This window comes from Hyaena hyaena, unplaced genomic scaffold (assembly GCF_003009895.1).
Source record: "Hyaena hyaena isolate Hyena2069 unplaced genomic scaffold, ASM300989v1 scaffold_116, whole genome shotgun sequence".
Taxonomy (NCBI): Eukaryota; Metazoa; Chordata; class Mammalia; order Carnivora; family Hyaenidae; genus Hyaena; species Hyaena hyaena.
In genome coordinates this window covers 154039-176794 of record NW_024080748.1, presented here as the reverse complement: position 1 = coordinate 176794, position 22756 = coordinate 154039, and the positions used below count along the sequence as shown (strand labels likewise).

Genomic DNA, 22756 nt, shown 5'->3' with positions numbered 1-22756 from the left:
GTGTCCACATGGGGCTAGAGTGTTTGCATCCTTAGGTAGTGGTGGAGACAGAGTGGCCAAGAAGCAGTGAGTGGCCTGTCTCAGCTACCAAGCGTAGGGGTATAAGTCTGCAAGGAAGAAGTGTGCTCTGCCTCTTGTTCCCTGCAAAGATGCTGATGTTAAAAGTAACTGGAGAAGATAACTTTCCTGACTTGGAGTTGGGTGAGCAGCATTTAGTCCCAGCCCTGCCACTTACTGTCTGTGATTCGAGGCAAGTGGATGGCAGTTCTGGAGCCTCAGTCTCTTGTATAAAACCGGGGCTAATGATTCCTACCTGGCAAAGTATGTGAAGGCATCCTGTCCAGTTCCTGGCATACAGAGGACATTGAGTAAATAGTGGCCATCTCTAAATCTGGCAGTTCGAGACTTCTCAGGGTTAATACAGGAAATCCCCATTCTTTGCAGGATTCCACCTTTCTCCCTTGCCTTTCAGACTTACGTAGGTGTGTTCTAATTGGATTTGAAGGAAGGGTCTGGCCTTAGAATGAGAGCTCCATGTATCTTTGAGGGGGAAGACCCTGTGCTTCCCAGTGGGAAATGGTGACGGGTGGTTTTCAGGTGGCTGCAGTGGGGGCGCTGAGCCATTTTGGAAGCGAGAATGTGTTTGTCTTGCCAAGTACAAGATTAAGTGTCACTGTTTTGCTTTCTGGGAATAATGGCCATGTAGATGAAGTAGATTTATGGTGCTGAGGTACGTCAGAGGACAGAGTTTTCTTTTCTTTTTTAATGCCTACAGTTTCTGATTATTAAGGTAATGGGCTAATTTTATAATAGCTGGAGAATAGCAATAGAGGAAATAAAAACATTTACTTCCACACTCAAGAGATAATCATCTGCTAACATTTTGGTGTATTTCCCTCCATTCTTTTTCAAAATGCGCATATACTTTTTTTCTAAAATACACAGTTTAATATGCTTTATTTCCTTTATATTAGGTCATGTGCATTTCTCAGGTTATTACGTATCCCTTAAAAACATTTTTATTTGCTATGTAATTGTGGAGTACAGGTGCCATAATTTACTTAATTCCCCATTCGGTAGTTGGGCATTTAGATTGTGTCCACTAAAATACATAAATGAATTATTTCCCTAAAATACGTAAAAATATTTGACAAAAGATTTTACCATTTTGTTAGATTCCTGGAACTGGAATTCCTAGATCAAATAATAAGTACATTTAAAATTGCATATTGGTGGGGATTATCAGACTGTTCTATTTATCTTGCACTAAAAAGCAGAAAAGTGATGGCATATTAGATGGCTATGGGTCAGTCGAGTGAGATCCCTGCTTCTGATCACCGTGCACAGAAGGCTGCCTCTTCACGCGGCTCACTTGCTTCCTGGCGGACAGTACAATCAGCCTCTTGTGGCTACCCACTGAAATTTAAGTAATGGGTCAGCCTTTCTACCGCTTCCCTGTCTGTCAGGAAGTTCATCTGTGAATCTAACCTAAATCTCAACTGCTGTATTTTAAATCCTCACCCTCTGCTGGTTCCCCTCAGTGTAGTGGAGCAGAGTGGAGCTGTGCACAGTCTGCAGGCAGTTTGCTCGTTTCTCCCCCCACTGCCTGATCCTTGCAGCTTCGGCCACCAGCCTTATGTTACCCTGGAGGAAACTTGAGGGTCTCTGGCTACTGCTGTCTCGACTGGGAGGGCGGTCCCTGCATCGAGTTGCTGCCGATAACGCCAGGTAGGGTTTCCGAACCTGAGAGTGCCCACGCTGTGAGGGCCAGCCTCCGGGCCTCTCTCGTGCCCTCTGCAGAACCTGTGGGGGCAATTAGCATTCAGAGTAGTGCTCCCTTATTGACACTGCGGGTCTATCAGATTCATTCTCTGGGAAAAAAGAAACGTGGGTAGAGCAGGGATTAATTATGTTTCAGTCCCAAGCGCATTGGCCTAGTGGTAAATGTGCAGTGAAGAAGGACTACGAGGCAGAGAAGGGCTTTGAAGTGCATTCTGGTGATGGGAAAGCTGGCCATCAGTGTGGAGAGCTGGGGTCTTACCCTGGGCTTCCCACCCTTGACATTGAGTAGCTGCTGTGCCCTCTGCCCAAACAGCCTTGGCCACCTCTCTTAGCTAGCACCCTTTGTTGGGAGCTGACAGCTTATTATAGGGCAGTAGATGTTAATTTGGAAGGGAAATGAATATAGCTGCAACTTTGCGGGCAGTAAGAGGCCCCTTGTGTCCCTCGCTTAGACATTTTAGAGCTGGCTGGCAATAGGCCAGCAGGGTGGACCGAATCATACAGGAAACAGACTGGGAATTGAGTCCTGAAGCACCTGTGGGAGTATCTGAGTGTGGCTGGAAGCCCAGAGAAGGCTGGAGACCGGAGTCCGGAGCCCAAAGTGCCCCTGGGACCGGACCCAGGCTGTCTGAGCTTCTCCAACTCCTTGCCCTCCCCTACAAGTCAGCACCAGGAGATCCTGCCTTAACATGAGCTGCTTCATGCTTCTAGTTTTACTTCCTTAGAAGGTCTACACTCTTACGATGAGATGCCTAGTTTCACACTTTGCTGTTTCTTCTTTCATGGCCTGGTACAGTTCTAGCACTTGGTTGAAATAAAATAAACCCAGTCAAAACCCAGTGGTTTTATGCACTTGGTAAAAAAGCTACTTCTCTGCTTTTCAGCCCCTATTTAAAATTTCCATGTCAGGGGTGCCTGGGTGGCTCAGTTGGTTGTGTCCAACTCTTGATTTCAGCTCAGGTCATGGTCCCAGGGTCATGGGATCAAGCCCAGTGTGGGACTCTGTGCTGAACACGGAGCCTGCTTGGAATTCTCATTCTTTCCCTCTCTCTTTCTTCCTCTCTCTCTCTCCCTCTCCTTCTCTTCTCCCCACTTCCCTTCTTCCCTCCCTCTCCTCTGTCCCTCTCCCCTGCTTGTGCTCTCTCTCTCTCTAAAAATTAAATTTCTATGACAAATTGCTTTTCTTCCTTTTGAAGAGGGAAGCTTTTTTCTTCTGCCTCCTTTTATTGTTTTTCTTTTAAAATTTTTAACTGTTTTTGAGAGAGAATAAATGAATGAACATAAGCAGGGAGGGACAGAGAGAGGAGACACAGAATTTGAAGCAAGCTTTAGGCTCTAAGCTGTCAGCACAGAGCCTGATGCAGGGTTCGAACTCACGAGCCAGGAGATCATGACCTGAGCCCAAGTCAGTTGCCCAACCAACTGAGCCCCCCAGGCACCCCTGCCTCCTTTTACTGTTATCCCAAATCTACTTTGGGGCTGAATGTCACTGGTACTTTTAGTTGGCAAGTTGGAGCCAAGTGTACCCACTGTGAGACCTTTGCCTGGTGGATGCCATCCCTTGCCACACATTAGAATCCCTTTGGAGCTTTTAAAAAATATTGATGCCTGGGATCCAGTGCCAGAGATTCTGATTTATTTGGTCTGGGTTGGGGTATTAGCATCATGGGTTTTAAAACATTCTACAGGTGATTCTATGTTAATTATTAATGTTTAATGACTTTCCCTGAATAAAGAGTAAGCTGTGTCTACCATGTCTTATCAGTAATTTCCCTTTTTGAGAAGATCTGTGTTAGAAGCCTGTGATATCTACAGTGGTAGTTTGCGCCATATCCTTTATGGAAGCAGAAAGGGTGAAATTACAAATGAACGATTGTGTTACTTCTGTGCTGTGTGGTATTGGCTTGCTGAGAAGTCCCTATGGATGTACCTCACACCCCTATTACCAGGATGTGCTCTGGCTGTGTCACTCTGCTTGGTAACTAGGCAGGGGACCTGGACAGGATGAGGGTGCTTTAGTGAAGGTTAAAGATAAAAATGAACAAACAGGGTATGAATCTGTTTATATTTGGTTCATTAGCCAAAGCCTGGGTTTACTTTTCTCAAACTTGTAGAGCATGGGCACAGGAAGGAGGGCTGGGGAATAGAGCTCTGAGTGAATAGTAGAAGATGGTTTTCAGCTTGGGTCTAGAGGACAAACAGGGCAAAGTAGCAGGTGCTTATACTGAATGTTCAACCTTTGTAGGCTGCGATCTGAGGCCTCACTTCTGCCAGGTTCCTCTTGAGTGCTATAGAGATGTCTTTGCAAAGGAGTTAATAAGGGACTGAATTATTACTGTGAGTGAATGAGTCCCTTCTCTGAATGTATTTGGGCTTGCCCTTGTGTTCTTTCACGTGATTTGAGAATGGTTATGTTCCTTGTTGGCTAATGCATTTGTCTTGGTGCCCTAAGTCCTATCATCCCCTTCCCCACCCGCTCTGGAGTGTGCATGGCTGGGGCTTTGTTCCATGAGCAGCTCCTCAGGTTAAGGGGGCTGTTCTTGTAGTTTCAGCTGCTCCTTAGCTTGTCTCATGGTAGGGCTGCTTCCCAGGCCCTGGGCCTTAGAGAAGCTGGAGCTCCCTTGAGAGAGCCCCCTTAGTTTTCCCACAGGTAAAGGGGCCCCTGGATTAACCTCTGGGGTGCTGGTTACAAACTCAAACTTACAAATCCTGCATAGACAAAACTACACAAATTTATTTCATTTTTAAAAATTGTTCTTATGCTATTCAAGCTGTACTTTATTAACCATCTATAAGAGATTCCCCTGGGGGTGCTCATTAAAAATGAAGAATCTCCGGGAAGGAAATCTAGGAATTTTGCATTTTAGCCAGATTCCCAGGCCATTATCAAGTACAGAAATGTTTGAGAATCAATATTGTTAAAAAATGTTCCTCCCCCACCTCCTCCTGCCTTGTTTTACAGGGGAAAAATGACCCAGATTGGTTAAGTGACTTGCCCAGAATCACACAGTGAATTACAGCTAGAGACTAGCCTGGAAGGAATCCAAAGTCAAGTCCAGAATGTTAATACTTCCTAATAGGTATAAAGAGCTTTGTTCTTTGAAAGTATAGCTCATCTTTCTGTTCCTCTCGTTTGCTAAGATGGAGCCTGTCATCCGTCCTCTGTTTTGAAGCAGATCATTCCTTATTGTGGGGACTGCCCTGTGCTTGTAGGATGTTTAGCGACATCTCTTGTTTCTACCCCCTGGATGCCAGCAACATCCCCCAGTTGTGACGATCAAAACTGGCTCTAGGCATTGCCACATGTCCCCTAGGGGCAAAATCACCCCAGTTGAGAACCACTGCTTTAGCGGCAGAAGCCAGGTGTCAGGGATGTTCCCTAATGGCATCCTACGACATTAATGTTGGGGACTTCACTTTTAAAATTTGCATTGTTGGTGGGGCGCCTGGGTGGCTTAGTCGGTTAAGCGTCCGACTTTCGCTTGGGTCATGATCTCGCGGTTCGTGGGTTTGAGCCCCGCGTCGGGCTCTGTGCTGACTGCCAGCTCAGAGCCTGGAGCCTGTTTCAGTCTGTGACTCCCTCTCTCTCTGACCCTCCCCTGCTCATGCTGTCTCTCTCTCTCTCTCTCCTAGAAATAAATAAAAAACATTAAAAAAAAAAAATTTGCATTGTTGGCTTTTCTCCAACTTGGCTCCTGTGCTAGGTTATACACACAAATGAAATCATGCTGAATATAAGTGCTCTCCTCTCCATTTTGGCTTGCGGAATACAGGCATAAAAAACCTGGAGAGACCACTGAATCTGGACTCCAGGCCACAGTTTGCCTGCCAGCCCTGTAGTGCCTAGCAGTGGGATCTTGGGCAAGTCACTTAACCTCCTCAAACCCCTTTCCTCATCTGATTATGATAGAAAGAAATGTTTGTTGTGAATGAGAGTTAAGTGATGCCTTGAATGTGTTTGTGTTTATAAAACATTACTCATGTATTAAGTGGCGATGATAAGATTCAGGTCTAATTACCAACACTTGAAGGTTTTCTCAAATTCAAAAGTGCAGAACTCAGTACAGCAATTCTAAACTTGTACTTGGCCAGGTATATTACCCCTGTCATCTTTCCACCCGTCACACCAACCCGCTCTCACTTTAAACCTCATCTCCTCTTTCTTGGTGGCTATCGCAATACCTCTTTTGGGTCATTGTCTCTGTAAGATGAGTTGTTAGTTTATCACCTGTGGTTGGTGAGAGCTACTTTCTTTTTATGGTGAGATTTCTGAAGGGCTGTCAGATATTTTATGAAAATCAAAACCAGTGCTGCCACCTTCTCCCTCATTGCCAGCACCCAGAGAGATGCATGGTAATGGGTGCACGAGGCTTGAATGCAGGCTATGAAGCCGGCAATGGTCTTCAGAGATGCATGCAGAGGAACTTGGAGATTAAAGGTCTCTGAGCTCTTGGGCACAGCAAAGCTCAGCTAGTCCAGCACTTGTTTTACAGACAAGGAAACTGAGCCCAGAGGGGGGACATATCGGAGGTGTCACGGTGGCAGAGTTTGATCGCTGCCCTGGCTTTCCAGATGCCAAGGCTATTGGTGTGGTATGCATGCATGTCCCAGCTGCTGCCTCAGCTGGTGTACGGGGAGCAGGCTCCACGCCGTATCCAGGGTGCCTTCTGTTTGACTTTAGATGCTGCCTTGTAGGTCTTGTGAAATTGTCTTTCTCAGTAATTTATGGATGGAAATTCATCAGAATTCACACAGTGCATGACATGATTTTTACTGATTTTTTTTTTTTTTTATAGCAGGACATCTTGAGGGGGAAAAGGCACTGAATATGAAGGGGCTCCAGTGTCTGTGTGAACATATTGAAGATGAAAAAGAATGAGAAACTGATGGTCCTTTTGTTTCTTCTGTAACCTTGAACACTGTCTCTTGGCTATTCATGTTCTCCCACTGTGATGTGCTCTTCTATCATGCTAATATTAATTGTTGGTATAATTTATACTTGTTGCTGCCTATTGAGTGGTTACTGTGCTCCAGTGGATGTGAAGTGTTTACCACGATGAACATTTCAGGTGATCTACCCAAAATCTCTACAAAGAGGGCACTATGACCATCTCTGCTTTGTAAATGAGGAAACCGGTTAAGTAACTTACTCAAGGTCACAGAGTAGGAAAGGGAGCTGGGATTTAAACCCTTCCAATTTGTGAAGCCTGACTAGGCTTGTTCTGGTCTGTAGTTCCTGACTCTCATGGGGGCAGTTATCGGAAACCCCAGCAGCCAGTCTTCTGTAGGCGGTCGATGCCTTCACGGACCTGTTGTGAGTTAGATGGTCTGTCTGAACACCTACGGCTGTCCCCACTGGGTGGCACTCAGCTTGCTAGGCCAACATCTACCCCAGACATGACCTCTCAGGCTGTGCCAAAAGCCTAAATGAGCAGGACTGTCCTTGACTTCAGGATCTAGATGCCTGCTGTCATGGGAGGCACAGCCTTTAGAGACTAAGACCCCGGTTTTGGCTAAATGGATCCATTAAGCTTCCAGAACTTTATCTTTCTCAGCTAGAAAGTGGAGGCGATTCCAGTCTCACTTTTTTTTTTTTTTTTGAGAGTGTTAAATGAAACACTTCATTTTGAAAGTGTTTATAAACTCTGGGTTTAGGTGGAATTGTGAGACTAATGATAGTAGGTTACAGAGGAGGGGGAGTGGGAGCCTGGGGAAGAATGTTCAGGGGAAGGAAATACAGGAATAGTTGGAGGAAAAGAAGCAAACTAATCTCTATTGCCAGTCATTTCAAAGGCTTCCTTGTCCAGCCTTAACCTTCACGTAGTACCATGCCATTACGTATGGATGTGTTTCTGCTTCCTTGCCCTGTCTGGAGGAAGTGCTGCCAGGTGTGGATGGGGGCTTGGGATTCCTGCAGGTCCCTCCCTGCAGATATTCACCTGAGGGCTCCATCCTGCCATTCCCTGGGGCTCTGTAGCAAAGAAGGCTGCCTGGGGGGACTTGGTTGTTTAAAGGGAAGTTGCTAATAGATGATACTTTGGTTTATGGTGACTGTGAGGAAAGCTTAGAATTTTTAAAATTATTTTTTTCATCCTTAAGATAGTGTAAATATATTACTGCCAAAATTGGATGATAGAGAAGAGGGGAAAAAAGCACTCATTTCATTTCACCTTAATTTTTCTGAATTTTGGGGGGAGGTAGAAGAAGAATAATTTTCATTTATTCTAAAATTTTTTACTTAGAAAGAGAGAGAACACAAGCAGGGGAAAAGGGGCAGAGGGAAGGAGAGAGAGAATCTTAAGCAGGTTCCATGCTTAGTGTAGAGCCCAACACAAGGTTCCATCGCAGGACCCTGGGACCATGACCTGAGCCAAAATCAAGAGTCAGACACTTAATTGACTGAACCACTGAGGTGCCCCTATTTTATTTTTTTAAAGTTTATTTATTTTGAGAGAGAGAGCGAGCGAGCAGGGTCAGGGCAGAGAGAGAGGGAAAGAAAGAACCCCAAGCAAATTCCATCCTGTCAGCACAGAGCCCAAAGTGAGGCTCAGTCCCATGAACTGTGAGATCATGCCCTGAGCCAAAATCAAGAGGTGGACACTCAACCGACTGAGCCACCGAGGCACCCCAATTTTCATTTATTTTAAGTAGGTATACATAACATGGCGCAAATCTGACAGTACAAAGCAGTGAAAAATAAGCCTTCACAGAACATGCTTTTAGTCATTTTGTGTGTACAATTTTGACTTTTTGGTTAACATATTCATATGTTATTTCTCCCCATTTTAAAGATTTTTTAAAATTTTGCAAGCAGCACCTGCAAACTGTATTTCTGAATTTTTAGTCTTACATGAACATACAGCAAAGTATCAAATTGGTAACAGTGATGACATGTTACAGTTGACTTTTTATTTTTTAGCTTTTGTTTATTTTCTAAATTTTCCACAGTGAGCAGGGATATTCAGAGAAGCATACAGAGAAGATATTGTTCATAATCTTAAAATTAACATTTCAGCCTATTTTTATCCAGTATTCTTTGCATTCCATAAACATAGTTGAGATTATATTTTATATCCGTGTGTGGGTCCTGCTTGGTTTTCATTTAACATAAACATTTATTAAGCTTAGATTCTTCACAAACTTTGTTTTAAATGGCTGGGCAATATTCTATCAAGTAGAAACACCATATTTTGCTTAACCATTTTCTTACGGTTAGACAGTTTTGTTATTTTACTGTTAAAATAATACCATAATGAACTTAAGAAGCAAAGCATTTAGCAGCGTTGACCCTGAAACAGTCGGTCTGTTGTTTGGAGGAACTGTATTCTCAATGGGTGAGCATACAACAGGCACTCAGCAGTTGTTCATGCTTAGTGAATCAGGAGACATATGTGACGGGGTGTTCTGCAGATGACTTCAATGAATGATAACATGAAGAAATAAAGAATGTTTTATGGCAGTTCAGGCCTGTCAAGAGGGGCCCTCCAAGATGGACCTGGAGATCCAAACCTGTCCTGCTCTGATAGCTCCTGGATCTTTGAGAGCGTTCTGCAGTTTGAGCCATGAAGGATGCTGGGGGAAGATCGTGGTTTGCAAAGCCGTACAGCAGGAATGCAGGGGCTTGCTCGGTCTTTGCACTGTGTTAGAGAATCCAGTGGCGGTAGTACTTCTCCAGTCTGAGGGAAGGGGACATGGCAAGGATAGAAGCCTAAGGGGCGGTTTGTTGTCTGTGCACTGCCCCAAATGGCTGCTGAAACCAAATCAATTTGTGGAAGGCTGTGAGGATTTTCTTGGCTTGACTCTCTCTTTCGGAACTGAATAGGAAAATAGATTTTCTCTGAAAAGTGTCTCTCTGTGTTTGTGCCTGGAGCACTCTGTAATTTGGACCTTGTCAGAACAGCCTGTCTTTATTTTGAATTTGGAACCACTGACTTTCCTTTTCTTTACACTGTGAGCTATTTATATGCCAAAAAGCATAAGTGGAGGCCTTTTCACCTTCTCACTCACGACTTCAAGAAATAAATAAAGGAAAGCAGCATTCTCTAAAATCATAATCCCTGAGTATTGGCAATAAAGAGCTGAAAAATATTCTTTTTTTTTTAATTTATTTTTAATAGTTTATTGTCAAGTTGGTTTCCATATAACACCCAGTGCTCATCACCACATGTGCCCTCCTCTATGCCCATCACCCACCTTCCCATCCCCCCCACACCCATGAGTCCTCAGTTCTCAGTTTGTTCAAGAGTCTCTCATGGTTTGCCTCCCTTCCTCTCCCCAACTATGGAGCTGAAAAATATTCTAATGTAGACCTCTGTACAGTGGTGATGGGCTCTGGATGGGCAATGAGAAGCTTGGCTGCTGGGTCTTAGGTGCCGTTTCTCAGCCTTTTTAGGACCTTTTGGGGAAGGGGTCCTCAATCACCCAGCTGAGCATATATCCCAAATACATCCTCTGTTCATTTATTCATGTACTCATTCTATTTGGTTTACTTTGTTTTTTTTGTGTTTTTTTTTTAATGTTTATTTTTGAGAGTGAGAGACCGAAAACAATCAGGGGAGAGGCAGAGAGAGAGGGAGACACAGAATCTGAAGCAGGCTCCAGGCTCCAAGCTGTCAGCACAGAGGCTGACAATGGGCTCGAACCCACGGACTACAAGACCATGACCTGAGCTGAAGTCAGACACTGAACTGACTGAGCCAGCCAGGAGCCCCTGGTTCCTTTGGTTATTGATCACCTCATGTTCTTTGTCATGCAGTGTACAAGGCCATAGTAATACAGCTATGATGGAGCCTGCCTTCCTGTTTCAGTCAGGATTAAATGGCAGTAATAGGACACTAGCTATTCTAAACAGAAATGGATTTAATACTGTGAATTAGGTGCTTATATAATTGGAAGGGTGGGAGAACAGGATCAAAGTTGGCCTTTGGCAGTGACTCCTAAAACAAGACTCTGAAAGTGGTCCGTTAGTCACTGTTTTCTTTTTTCTCTCTCTCTTGAACTCCCCTTGCCTCCTGTTCTCAGGTTCTCTCTTCTAGATCTTAGACTATCACCTTATGGGAAGAACTGCTTCAACAAGTTAAATGGAATATAAAGTGTTAGTGATCAAGTCTGTTAATAATAATAGGTGTCACTTGTGGATTCTGTACTGAGTGCCCAGCTGTGTGCTAAGTCCTTTACATGCTTTATCTCAATTCTCACATTCTCTATTAGGTACTTAGTAGTAATATAGATAAGGAACTTGGAACTAGTAAAAGCTAAGTGACTTACCCAAGATAAGTCCATTAATAAGTAACATTTGAATTCAAGCAGTATCCATGTCCAGAGGTACTTGCAGTTTCAAAGAAAAGCTGAGTCAAAGAAGATACACAAACAAATGGCCATGAACACATGAAAAGATACTCAGCATCATTAACCATCAAGGAACTACAAATCAAAACCATAATGAGATACTACTTCTCACACAGGCACCCACACCCACCCACCCATACCCGGTTTAAACAGATAATGAGAAAGTACTGGCAAGAATGTAGAGTAATTGGGGGGCACCTGGGTGACTCAGTCTGTTGAGCATCTGACTTTGGCTCAGGTCATGATTTCATGGTTCGTGAGTTTGAGTCCTGCATCAGGCTCTGTGCTGACAACTTCAGAGCCTGGAGCCTGCTTCAGATTCTGTGTCTCCCTCTCCCTCTGTCCCTGTCCCCCTCATGCTATGTCTGTCTGCCTGTCTCTCTCAAAAATAAATAAACATTAAAAATTACACTAAGAAAAAAGAACATGGAGAAATTGGAAAACTAATACACTGTGGGTGAGAATATGCAGCCATTTGGAAACCAGTCTGTAGGTCCTCAGAAGGCGAAACATAGAATTACCATATGATTCATAAATTCTACTCTTAGCACATAACTAAGAGAAATGAAAACACATGTCTACATAAAAACTCATGCATGAATGTTCAAAGCAGCATTATTCATAATATCTCCTAGGTGGAAATAACCCAAATGTCTACCAGCTGATTAGTGGATAAATAAAATGTGATATAGCCATATAATGGAATATTATTTGACAATAAAAAGCGAGGTGCACGCTATAAGGGTGAACTTTGCAAACGATGCTAAAGAGAAGAAGCCAGTCACAAAAGATGACCGTGCATATGAAATGTTCAGAATAGAGAAATCTATACGGATAGAAAGTAGATTAGGGTTGGCAGGGGATGACAGCTACAGGGGTATGTATGGAGTTTCTTTTTAGGGTGAGGAAAATGTTCTAAAATTGGGGTTATGGTCGCACAACTCTGAGTATATAAAAGCCATTGCATTGTACACTTTTAAGTGAGTGAATTGCTTGACACATGAATTGTGCCTCAAAAAAGTTGTTATCAAACCAAAAAAAAAAAAAAAAGGAAGAAAAGCTAGGAAGGACCATACTTACCCAAATAAATTAATGGCTATTGGTCTAACTTAGGGAACAGAACAAAAATCCCATCCAATTCTCTGAAATGCTTGACTTATATTAGTTTATCTTCACTAGAATCTGGTTGGTGCCCTTAGAGGTGATTTTATTTCTCACTTATTTTTCTAGTTTTTTAAACTTTTTCTCTAAGTGGTGTGTATTACTTTTTACTAAGTAGGGAACCAAAAATACACTATGTCATAAAATATGTATTCCATTGGGTTATGCAAAAAGATCATGACTTCCACATGTTGTGCCACTTGAACTAGTCTGAGACAATTTTTGTCGTAGAAAAGAGATTTTTGGGGGGGAGAAGAAAGAGGCATCACAAGTGTTTGTTCTCGAATTGAGCTGGTGTCAGAATCCAGTCACTCCTGGAAGCCCACCTACCTTTCACCCTTTCATTTCATTTCTTACTTACCCTTTCTTTGACTCTCTCTAAAGACCAGCAAGTTGTTAATGATCACAATTTTGTACACACTTTTTTTTTTTTTGGCAAGGAAAAAAATTATGGGAGACAGTGGTGGTGGTTATGGGTAGTTACATCAAATTGAATATGAGTAAAGAAATGTTGTGCCCTTAGGTAATTTGTTCCATTTTATTTATCCAAGTATAATTACTGATGCCAACATTTCATACTACTTGTAACCCAGTAAAATACCTCATGAAAGTTATAAGTTACAGTTATAAGGCCTGCACGGGAGGGGAATTCACTGTAGCCCCTTCCTTTCCATCTGATGTAAGGGCCAGGTGGACCATACATATGCTTTTCGTTTTGTTTTTAAACAAGATTTACATATCAGTGAAGTGAAATTTATTGAGATTCAACTGTATGTTTGAGGGCAGAATACACTGTCAGGCAGTCAGAATAAAGCTGAGGATTTACAACCCATGAGAGGCTTAAAATACGGAGAGTTCTTTCCCCATTACACAGTAAGTTGGCAACTTGGAGCATGACCTGGATTTCTTGGGCTCTGAGGCCTTCTCATATATTGTGTGCACATGTGTTTGTCTGTAAGTAAGGTCCAGGTGCCTTCCAGATTAAAGCGAGAGTGGGGAATGAGGGTTGTGGGAGTATATCTGCTAGATGCCTCTTCCCCCAACCTTCCCGTGAGCCTGTCAGCACTTTCCTGTGCACACCTGGTGCCTGGGCCCTCTGTCTCCTTGCCGATACCTGGGACTGCTAAGAACAGGCCTGGAGCAGCTCACAAGTATGGAAGAAAGAGAAATCCCAGAGAGCAAGTTACGGATCCTTACTCTACCACACACAAGAGGTCTTTGCCTTTGGGAAAATCACTTACTTTTCCTAAGGGTTTCCTAATCTTTAATAGAAATAATGCTAGCCACCTTTCCTGCTCATTATGAATATGAAAGGAAAAAACATACGTGGTGCCAGAGACACATTAGGCTTTTGGTTAAGATCATTACCTCTTTCTCAATCTGCTTTGCTTTTTTGCCTACCCTTTCCCTGGCTTGATTCCTACACTAGGTTGGCAGAGAAAGTTACCCAGTTTCTCCACCTCCAGTCAGAGGCCACCTGTCAGTACTTTCATTAACATATTTTCTCCCTGCCTACCTATTTTTGTGCTAAATTTGTCTGTATTGAACACATTTCTCCAAAATCAAACCCACTGAAACAAAAAATTGTTTCCTCTAGAATAACCTTGCCCAATAGAATTTTTCTATGGAGATGAAATGTCCTTGGCTATTCTTATCCCTTCGCTCTTTAACCTAGATTTAAGATGGGTTTGTGAAGCACCCGTGAAAGCCTCATGAGACCTTGCTGGGTTTCACATTGAATTTATAGATTAATTTAGGGAAGAATCAACATCTTTACAACATTGGGGTTTTCTAGTTCTTTCATTTAGGCCTTTTAAAATATTTTTCAGTAATGCCATATTTTTCTCTATGAAAATTCTTTCACCAGCACAGTTCTGGTTTTTAGGATTTTGGCTGGGTGGTGAGGAGGAAAATGCACCAGAGAGAGTGGCATCTAGAAGTAGGGAGATCAGTGAGGAGGATATTGGAATAGTCCAGGTGAGAGAAGATGAAGTTTGGATTTAGGCCTGTGTGAAGGGAGAGGAGCCAACACGTGCCAGAGGTGTTTCCTGGGAAAAGAGGACAGGGCCGCCTTAATTCTTCCAGGGCAAAATAAGGCAGGGTGATGATACACTTGTTGCCGTTTACTGATAGCTCACTGTGTAGTGGCCAAAAACTGGGCCAGCATGTTATGGCCATGATTGCTTCTCTTTATGCTACAAGGTAGCCATTATTACTTCTGTCCTCCTAATCTCAGAGAGGTTAAGAAAATAACCCAAAGTCACCCAGGTGAATGAAGCAAATGTTTAAATCTAGATCTACTCCTGCTCAAAGGCCACTGAACCCCCGTCTAATCTTGGGTCCTCTCAGAGTTTATTGGAAGTACTTTATGAAAATATGCCAGACCTTTTGAATTTTATGACTGAAATAAAAATGACTAAAATCCTGTTCTCAATCATAGTCAGAAAATTAAATTGGAATGTTTACCTAGTTTTATAATGTTTGATAAAAGATCTAGACACATCTGGATTTATGAGGTCTATAAAATTTGAGTTGTGGAAGGGGCAGGAGGGAGGGCTTGGGGAACGTAGACCATGTGACTCAGTGGAAAGCAGCAGAAGTAGTTTTGAATTCTGAAAGTGTTTCCGGTCATGTATTTCTGGGTAACATTTTGTTGATGTTTTTCTTCCATTGGTCAGACCAAAAAAATGAATAGCCTTAATTAAAATTTCTATTGTCTTTGCCACAGAGGAAGGAAGCCTTTCCGTGGTTGTCATGGTGATGTCTGAATGACACCGTTGAAGTGGGGTAGTGATTGCCATCCAGAGCCCTGAAATGAGCATTTATCATTTTCCTTGCCCCCTGAGAGGCTTGCAGAACCAAACTGCACATTTCCTTAATCGCCTTTTAAATTCACATCTGAGCCAAATGCGTGTGTGTGCGTGTGTGCCAGGGAATACACTCTGCTGCAGCCATGGTTAGATTTCAGACTTGCTGAAACCCCATTTCTATTTGCTTTGTGCTCCTGAAGCAAAATGGCATATGTGAGGTGCTCATGAAAACTCTCAGAAAGTAATTAGAAACTACCAGCCTTTTGCGTGGCACAGCGGGACAGCTCACAAGGGAGGCCTCCTCCCTGTCCGGCTCTCCTCTCTCCCCCTGCTCCCAGCCACAGCCACGCAAGTTTTACCTGACACACCTTCTCTGCAGGCAGCCCATTTAAAGGGGCTTGCACTTAACGCCTGGCAACTTTAAATGCTGCTACTTACCACCCATCCTCCGCTGTCCCTCCCTGCACCTGGCAGGCTCACTGGAGCCATCATTCTGTATGCAGGCACGGTGCAGCTGTTTCTGACAGTAAAACCAGGTTCTTTGCTGGCTTTGGGATTTCTGCACAGTGTGTTTGGGGTATAGAAAGGGGAGTGGGAGAAGAGTAATGTCATACAGCTGGAGAATCTGGATGGATTTTTCATTTCTGTACGTGAGGTTGCCCCCTACCCAAGCCTGAGAGGACAGAACAATGACACCCCTCCTCCCCGATGATGCCATGCCGCTGTATATAATGTAGTTGGATTTTCCAGAGCTCTGTCTGCAGTGAGATTTCCCACAGGTCTAAAGAAGGCAGTCGTATGACACCTCCGACCCGCAATTGGATACCTGTGCTATAAACTATTTGTTGTGACAAATAGTAAAGACTGTGCCATCAGAGAAGCTGGTTCAAGTCTTCACTCCACTTCTGGGCTAGCCATGTGAACCTGGACAAGAACTTTCAGAGCCTTAGTCTCTTCTGTCAAATGTAAAACAATAACAATGATAGTAACTATCTCTCCAGGCCATTGTATCTCATGAGATGATGCTTTGTTAGCTGTCAGTGCTGTATAAGCTGTAAGTTTTAATTCATAAGGCTTCTATTGTATACTAGGCTGTTTGCTGTAGAATCAGAACAACTGAGAGGCAGGGCAGGAACAACAATCAGAATAAGATGGTAAATGTGTGATCCCAATATTGTGATCAAATATGCACCAAGAGGCACTTAACTCTGCCTAGTGTCAGGGAGGGCTTTTAGCAGGAGATGACCCTTGCACTGACCCTTGAAGGAAAGATAGAAGTTAGCTGGAAAGACAAGGAGACAGCCTTCAAGAAAAGGGAATGGTGTTTGTAGAGACCCTGAGGCACCACTGGAACCCAGGTAACCTCAAGAGAGAGTGGTAAACCATGAGGCAGGGAGTAGGTAAAGAGTGGTGCTTGCCTTTATCCAGAAGGTGAGGGGAGCCACTGGATGATTTTAGGACAAGGAGTGACATAATTTGTAGGTTTAGAGATAGTACAGGTAGCTGTGTGGAGGATCATTGAAAGTTAATCAGGAATGGGTGGGTGAATACAGAGACAGAATGATGACCTTAGAGGCTGCTGCAGTTATCCCAGTAAGAGTGCTGTGGGGATGGAGAAGATGGACTGGTTGGTGATAATGGAAGTAGAGTTGACTATCTCTGACGGGGAATGAGGGGAAGAGGTAGAATAATTTCTGGCATTTTTAAAAAAAATTTTTAAATGTTTATTTCTGAAAGAGAGAGAGAGAGAGAGAGAGAGAGACAGCGCGAGCAGGGGAGGGTCAGAGAGAGAGGAAGACACAGAGTCTGAAACAGGCTCCAGGCTCTGAGCTAACTCTCAGCACAGAGCCCGACGCGGGGCTTGAACCTATGAACCATGAGATCATGACCTGAGCCAAAGTCGGACGCTTAACTGACTGAGCCACTCAGGCGCCCCTAATTTCTGGCTTTCTAAATGGTGTTCCTGTTGGAATTTGGAGAGGCACAGATTTTCATTATGCAGCACAGTGTTGTTTAGCAGCCTGGATCCTCTCCCCACTAAATGTCACCTAATTATTGTGACAACAGAAATGTCACTGCCATTTTTCCAAATGCCCCTGGTTAAAAACCACAGGAGTGGTGGTTTACCACTATGCATATGGTGGGAAGCACTCCATTTTGAAATATGTGGATTTAGTGATGCCCAAAGGACATCTTGGTAGATGTGTCCTGTAAGCAGTTGGATGTAGGAATCCAAGCCTCAAGAGAGTGGACAGCACTGGAGATAATGTTTCAGGAATCATCCCGATGGCAGTGAATAGGATTTCCCAGGGAAGATAGCGTGAGAAGGGGGAGGTAGGTGGCAGAACCTTGGGGACTATCGTGTATCTTGCTTGATCATGTGAGCTGGAGGGGGAGTGAGTATTTTAGGGCCCATAGGAGAGGGGAAACTGAAGCTCAACAAGAGCAAATGACCTTTCCTAGTTTCTCTTTTAATCAGGTTTGGCACAGTTGGTGTCCAGATGAGGTTTAGGAGGAGTGAATTTTGCCCCTTCAGTTGAGGACTCTTTTAATGTCTTTATAGCCAGTTGGGCCAAGTATCCCAATGACTGGGCTGTTCGTATCACTGCATCACCTTGGGTTTAGAAGGCTTTGTGTCTTAGTAAGGAGGCTTCTCAAGATTTGCGTTTTCCCCTGCAATGGCGGATTTTTCCTTGGTGCCCTCTGTGTTCTTGGTTCACTGATTAATAGACACTTGAGGAATTGCAGGGAGGCATTTAACATGCATCAGATACCATCACTAGCAGAGAAAGTGATTCACTGAGCTCTCTTTCCACTGTCTGCATCCCTCCCTGCCGACAGAGTTTGACGTTAGGGAATTGAATCTGGACCGGGAGAAGCACAGTGTAAATGGTGATTCAGAGTCAGCAGGCATGGCGTGCAGTTATGGCCAAAGTAGTGGGTGCTCGGGAGAGGTGGATAAGGAGGCTTCCATTCCCATGTCCTTCAAAGGTAGGAATCATTCTGGGTTAAAGAGAACCACAAGCAAGTTCTAGGCTCTGACCTTTAGGCTTTCTGCTAGTTTCCATATTTTCAGCTAGAGTGTTGGGACTTCTGGACAGCGATATAGAGGGCTGGTGGTTTATTTTCAGAGTGTGGAGATTCTAATAAGAATGACTTCTTCTATTAAGCCCTTATCTAGAGGCAAAGTTTTCTTCTTGCCATGGAAAAGTAAGAGCTTGTTTTGCTATGTTTGTTTTCATGGGAAATGGCTCACCCTTTGACTCCAGCTCTGCAGTTAAAGACCTACATTTGAACCTTGGCTGTGTCCTTACTTAGCTGTGTCATGTTACACAAACCCCTTAAGCTTCCTGATCTGTAAAATGGAGATAATAGTACCCACCTCCTAGGATTATACTAAAGAATGAGATAATGCCTGCAGAGTGCCTAGAATATGATATGCTCATGGAAGCTACAGCTTGGGATATCTCTTTTATATGGTTCTTTATCTGCTACCCCTCCTTTCTGCACACATTTTTGGCTCTCAGAAGAAATCTGGCACTCCAGTATAGTGGGCCCACTATTTAGGGATGTGGAGAGGTAGTAGGTTTTCTTTTCTTTTTTTTTTTTTTTTAATGTTTATTTATTTTTGAGAGGCAGAGAGAGAGAGAGAGAGAGACAGAGCATGAGCAGGGGAGGGGCAGAGAGGGAGACACAGAATCAGAAGCAGGCTCCAGGCTCCGAGCTGTCAGCACAGAGCCTGATGAGGAGCTCAAACCCATAGACTGTGAGATCATGGCCTGAGCTGAAGTCAGACGCTCAACCAACTGAGCCACCCAGGTGCCCTAGTAGGTTTTCTTTAGGGAGAGGGGACCTCAATAAGACCAGCTACCCTTGTTGTTTGTCTCCTTGATGCCAGACGCCTTGTAGAAGGTCTTCCACAAAGCTGTGGGGCTACACCTGGAGCCCAGCTCTGGCTTCAGACCCATACTCTCTTACTGTCTCCCCTCTCTCAGTCCTGCTTTGCCCCCTGCCCTAAAAAATCAAAAAGAAATAACTAGAATAAAGCTAGAAAAGTCTGTCAGGATGTTCTCTCTGGGTTCAGTGGTTTGCTCACTGGAAAGTCTGGGCACGCTGGGTCCTGTGGGTCAGGCACCTTTTTCCTGCTGTGTTTCTTGACCTGAGGCTCCCTTCCTGAATGGACATCACTAGGAAATTAAGAAGGAAACTGGTGTGGGTGGGGGGTTTCCTAAATCATCCCATTTTGCCCTTTCCTAGAAGTGAGATAGGCAGAGACAGCCCCTCCCTGACTGGGCATCTGGAGTCCTTCTCCCTCCCTCTACTCCCTGCACTGAGCATGGAATGGTTCCTTCTTTGTAGGGTCTTGGAAGGATGCTGTGTGACTGGAGCTCCGGAGTCCCTTTGCTCTGTTAACACCACTGCTAGCAGACCCTTAAAGGGGCAGGAGTAGCCAACTGAGAAAGCAGTCCTGAAGCCTGGAAGGGTGCCCTAACCCAGACAGCTACAAGAGGCTCCTCCCACTGGAATGTGGCTGGACTACTTTACCTCTCACAACCCACCAACAGCTTTATTTTTTCCAAACAAAGATCCTGTGCTTTAATTCCTCATGGACATCCCCTGGGCTCTGGACACAGCTAGCCCTCAGATCTGTGTGCTGATACTTTACAGCACACCCTTGGTTTATGGAGTAAAGTACTAAATGTTCAGATTTATGTGGGTCGTTCTGTGCTGCACACCTGTGAGTGAGCTCATATGGCTGACTTTGTGCCTGTTCTTGGTTTCCTCCTTTCATTACTGCTCTGACCTCAAAGCAGCATGGGAAAAGTTGTTGGCTGTGTCCAGTACCAGAGAATTACCACTTCCCCTGTCACCACTGCTCAGCCTTACCAATGTGGTAGTGACAAGGAAAAAAGGAATCTAGTAGAGCAGCACCTAGGGATCCCTGTGTTAATCACCTCCTAACTTTTTCCATGTTACTGATGAGGGGACTGTGAACCAGACAGAGAAAGCCATGTGTTTGCCTTCCAGTTGACTGGTATTGTTATTTACCTTGAACAAGTCAAATGCCCAAATTAGAGTGCATCACATCATGATACAGGAAGGGAGTGTGGCTTCTGGACTTGGATTCCACTGGGAATCCTAACTCTTTCTAAAATGTATGGCATTGGACAAATGACTTACTTCTCTTTAACTTCAGTTCCCTAAGATGATAATACCTTGCAGTGTTGAAGTGACCATTAGAGGTAATACATGCAAACATCCTAAGCAGTTACTCACAATGATAGGTATTCAGGAGACAGTGACTGTTACTTTTAATATAGTCTCAGTGGCTTATTAATGGATATGGCCACATTGGACTCTTAAAGCTGTGTATCTAAAAGAAGAAGCTTGACATAGATATTGTCCGTCTCAGTGTAAGCTTCCTGTGAGAAGGGTCATAAGGAACCTAACCCAGCCTCCACTGTAGGGCTGTGACCACCTGCTCCCGCAGCTAGGTTCCTGGGAGTAGGCATAGGTTCTCAGCCATACCTCTGTACAGAGTCCTGTTTCTTTGTTTTCCCACCAAAATATCTCCTAATGCTTAGGATAGCTTCATTTTACCCATATCCTTCAGATTTCACATAATTGCTAAAATGTATGTTTCATGGGTTTATAGATTCATAGAGCTGGGAAGGAGCATAAGGTCATCTTGGCGGATCACAGACCTGAGGTTTGTGTTCTTTCTTAGCATCATCATGCCAGATGGTTTTTGGCCCAGGCCTGAGAACTTCCACCAACAGGAGGCAGCCAGCCAGTCTGATGTTCAGAAGCCACTCTGACTGACATTGTTAGACACATAATTCCTAGAAAAATATGCTTCCCAGTGACTCCACCCACTGATCCCTTGTTCTAACATGTTGGCCCTCAGGGAACAAATCAAATTACTCCTTATGATAGCTCTTCAGAGATGATGACAACAGTCTTGTGCCCTGAATCTTCACAGGCCGTAAAACTCCTGCTCCTTTAGTGACGTGGCTTTGACCCCATATGTCCTTCACAGTTCTGGCTTGTCTCTCCTGGACACCCTCAGCTTTTCACTCTGGCCTGTTCGTGTGGTTACCAGAAGCGAACCCAATATTCGGGTGAGATCTGATCAGTTCGAGCTAGAACATTTTTATCCCCCTTATTTTAGACTCTGTACTATTATGTGAGTCCCAAGGTCCTAGTAGCTTTGTGACAGCTTTCCACACTGTTGACTAGTTGGGTTTGTAGTAGATCAAAGCCACTAAATTAACACAGATTCTGTATTGTTTCTGAGGGTGGCTGTAACAAGTTACAGCATCAACAGTATTGGTTGGAAACTCTGAGGGAGCATCTGTTCCTTGCTTCTCTCTTTGCTTCTGGTGGCTGCTGAGAATTCTTGGCATTCCTTGGCTTGTAGATGCTTCTCTCCAATCTTTGCCTCTGTCTCCACATGGCATCCCCCCATCCCCGCCCTGTGTGTGTTCTATATGCCACTTGAATCCAGACCAATGGCTCTTAATTTCTGTGCAAGATCCTTTTATAAGATACAAGGATTCCCAGCAAATATATTTTTCATGTTTGTTAGTAGATATTAGTCACTGGAAAGATGGATTTTGTGTAAAGCCAGGAATTAATTTTAAAACAATGTATGATGCTTTTCATAATTCTTGTTTCCTTGTTTTCAGGAAGCTAGTGTTAATTTATAATAAGTAATAACTATGACCTTGAGCAATTCTCTGACATCCTCAAACCTCAGTTTTCTCATTTGTAAAACAAAGAGATTGGATGAGGCAAGCTCTGTGTCATTTTTAGCACTGAAACTCAATACTGTGATTTCTGGAAAGCAAGGGTTACCCTTTGTGATAAAAGGTTTCAAGCTGGCTTAATAAACTGAAAATTTATAGCTCTTGACTAAGAAGACAGATTATGATTCATGAATCTGAAAATCTGAAAAATTCTACCCTTTTGTTCACCTTTGACAGGATGTAGAGACTAAGTTATTTATTACACGTTTCCACTCTCTTCTTGATTAGTCACATAGTATAATGTGGGATTGGCATCTGTTTGGGTCTCAAATATTTGTTACATGAATGAATGACTATCCTTATGTCACATACCATTAGTGGGAGCAAGTAATGAAGTATCATTCTGGTCTCTTCTAGTAAGTGTGGGCCTCTTAAGATTCCTGAAGAAGATGATGATGACATCAATGACGATGATTAAAAGGCTCTGTGCCCAGCATGGGGCTTGAGCTCATGACCCCAAGATTAGCAGTTGCATGTTCTACTCCCTGAATGTTATTTTTAAAGGATGGTGGCAATGTTTCAAAGTTGCTTCCTGGAGCAGTTTCCTTATCTGTGATGTGGGTGACTGTTGAGGTCTGGACTCCGGGGCTTATGCAGAATGTGCATTTTTCAGGTTGGAAGAGGTCCATGATCTTGTCCCAGGCATCACTTGGTCAGATGCCTTTCTGTTGCAGGAGCCCCACCTGCTGTCATTGGCCCTATGGGTCTCCGTAAGGGGTTGTGGTCACTGGTACCTCTCTTCCTTAGGATTCTTTAGGGACCTTTATTGGCAGTGCCTCTCTGGGTTTTTCACTCCGTGGAAAAAAATAGTCTGTTGGCTGTCTTGGGTCTTACTTTTTTCAGTAG

At 43.8% G+C, this 22756-nt stretch overlaps 1 protein-coding gene across 10 annotated transcripts in view; it reads left to right on the top strand.

The window, feature by feature from the left end:
* PLEKHA7 (pleckstrin homology domain containing A7) overlaps positions 1–22756 on the top strand; it is a 224223-nt gene that overhangs the window by 90645 nt on the left and 110822 nt on the right. Inside the window, exon 1 of one of the 10 annotated variants that reach the window (XM_039236771.1) lies at positions 15548–15627. The exons of 8 other annotated variants lie outside the window; for them this stretch is intronic. The gene's annotated coding sequence lies outside the window, so the exon portion shown is untranslated. Of the gene's footprint in view, positions 1–15547; positions 15628–18049; positions 18093–22756 lie in introns of those variants that run through there. One more of the 10 variants, XM_039236773.1, reaches the window with a different exon arrangement.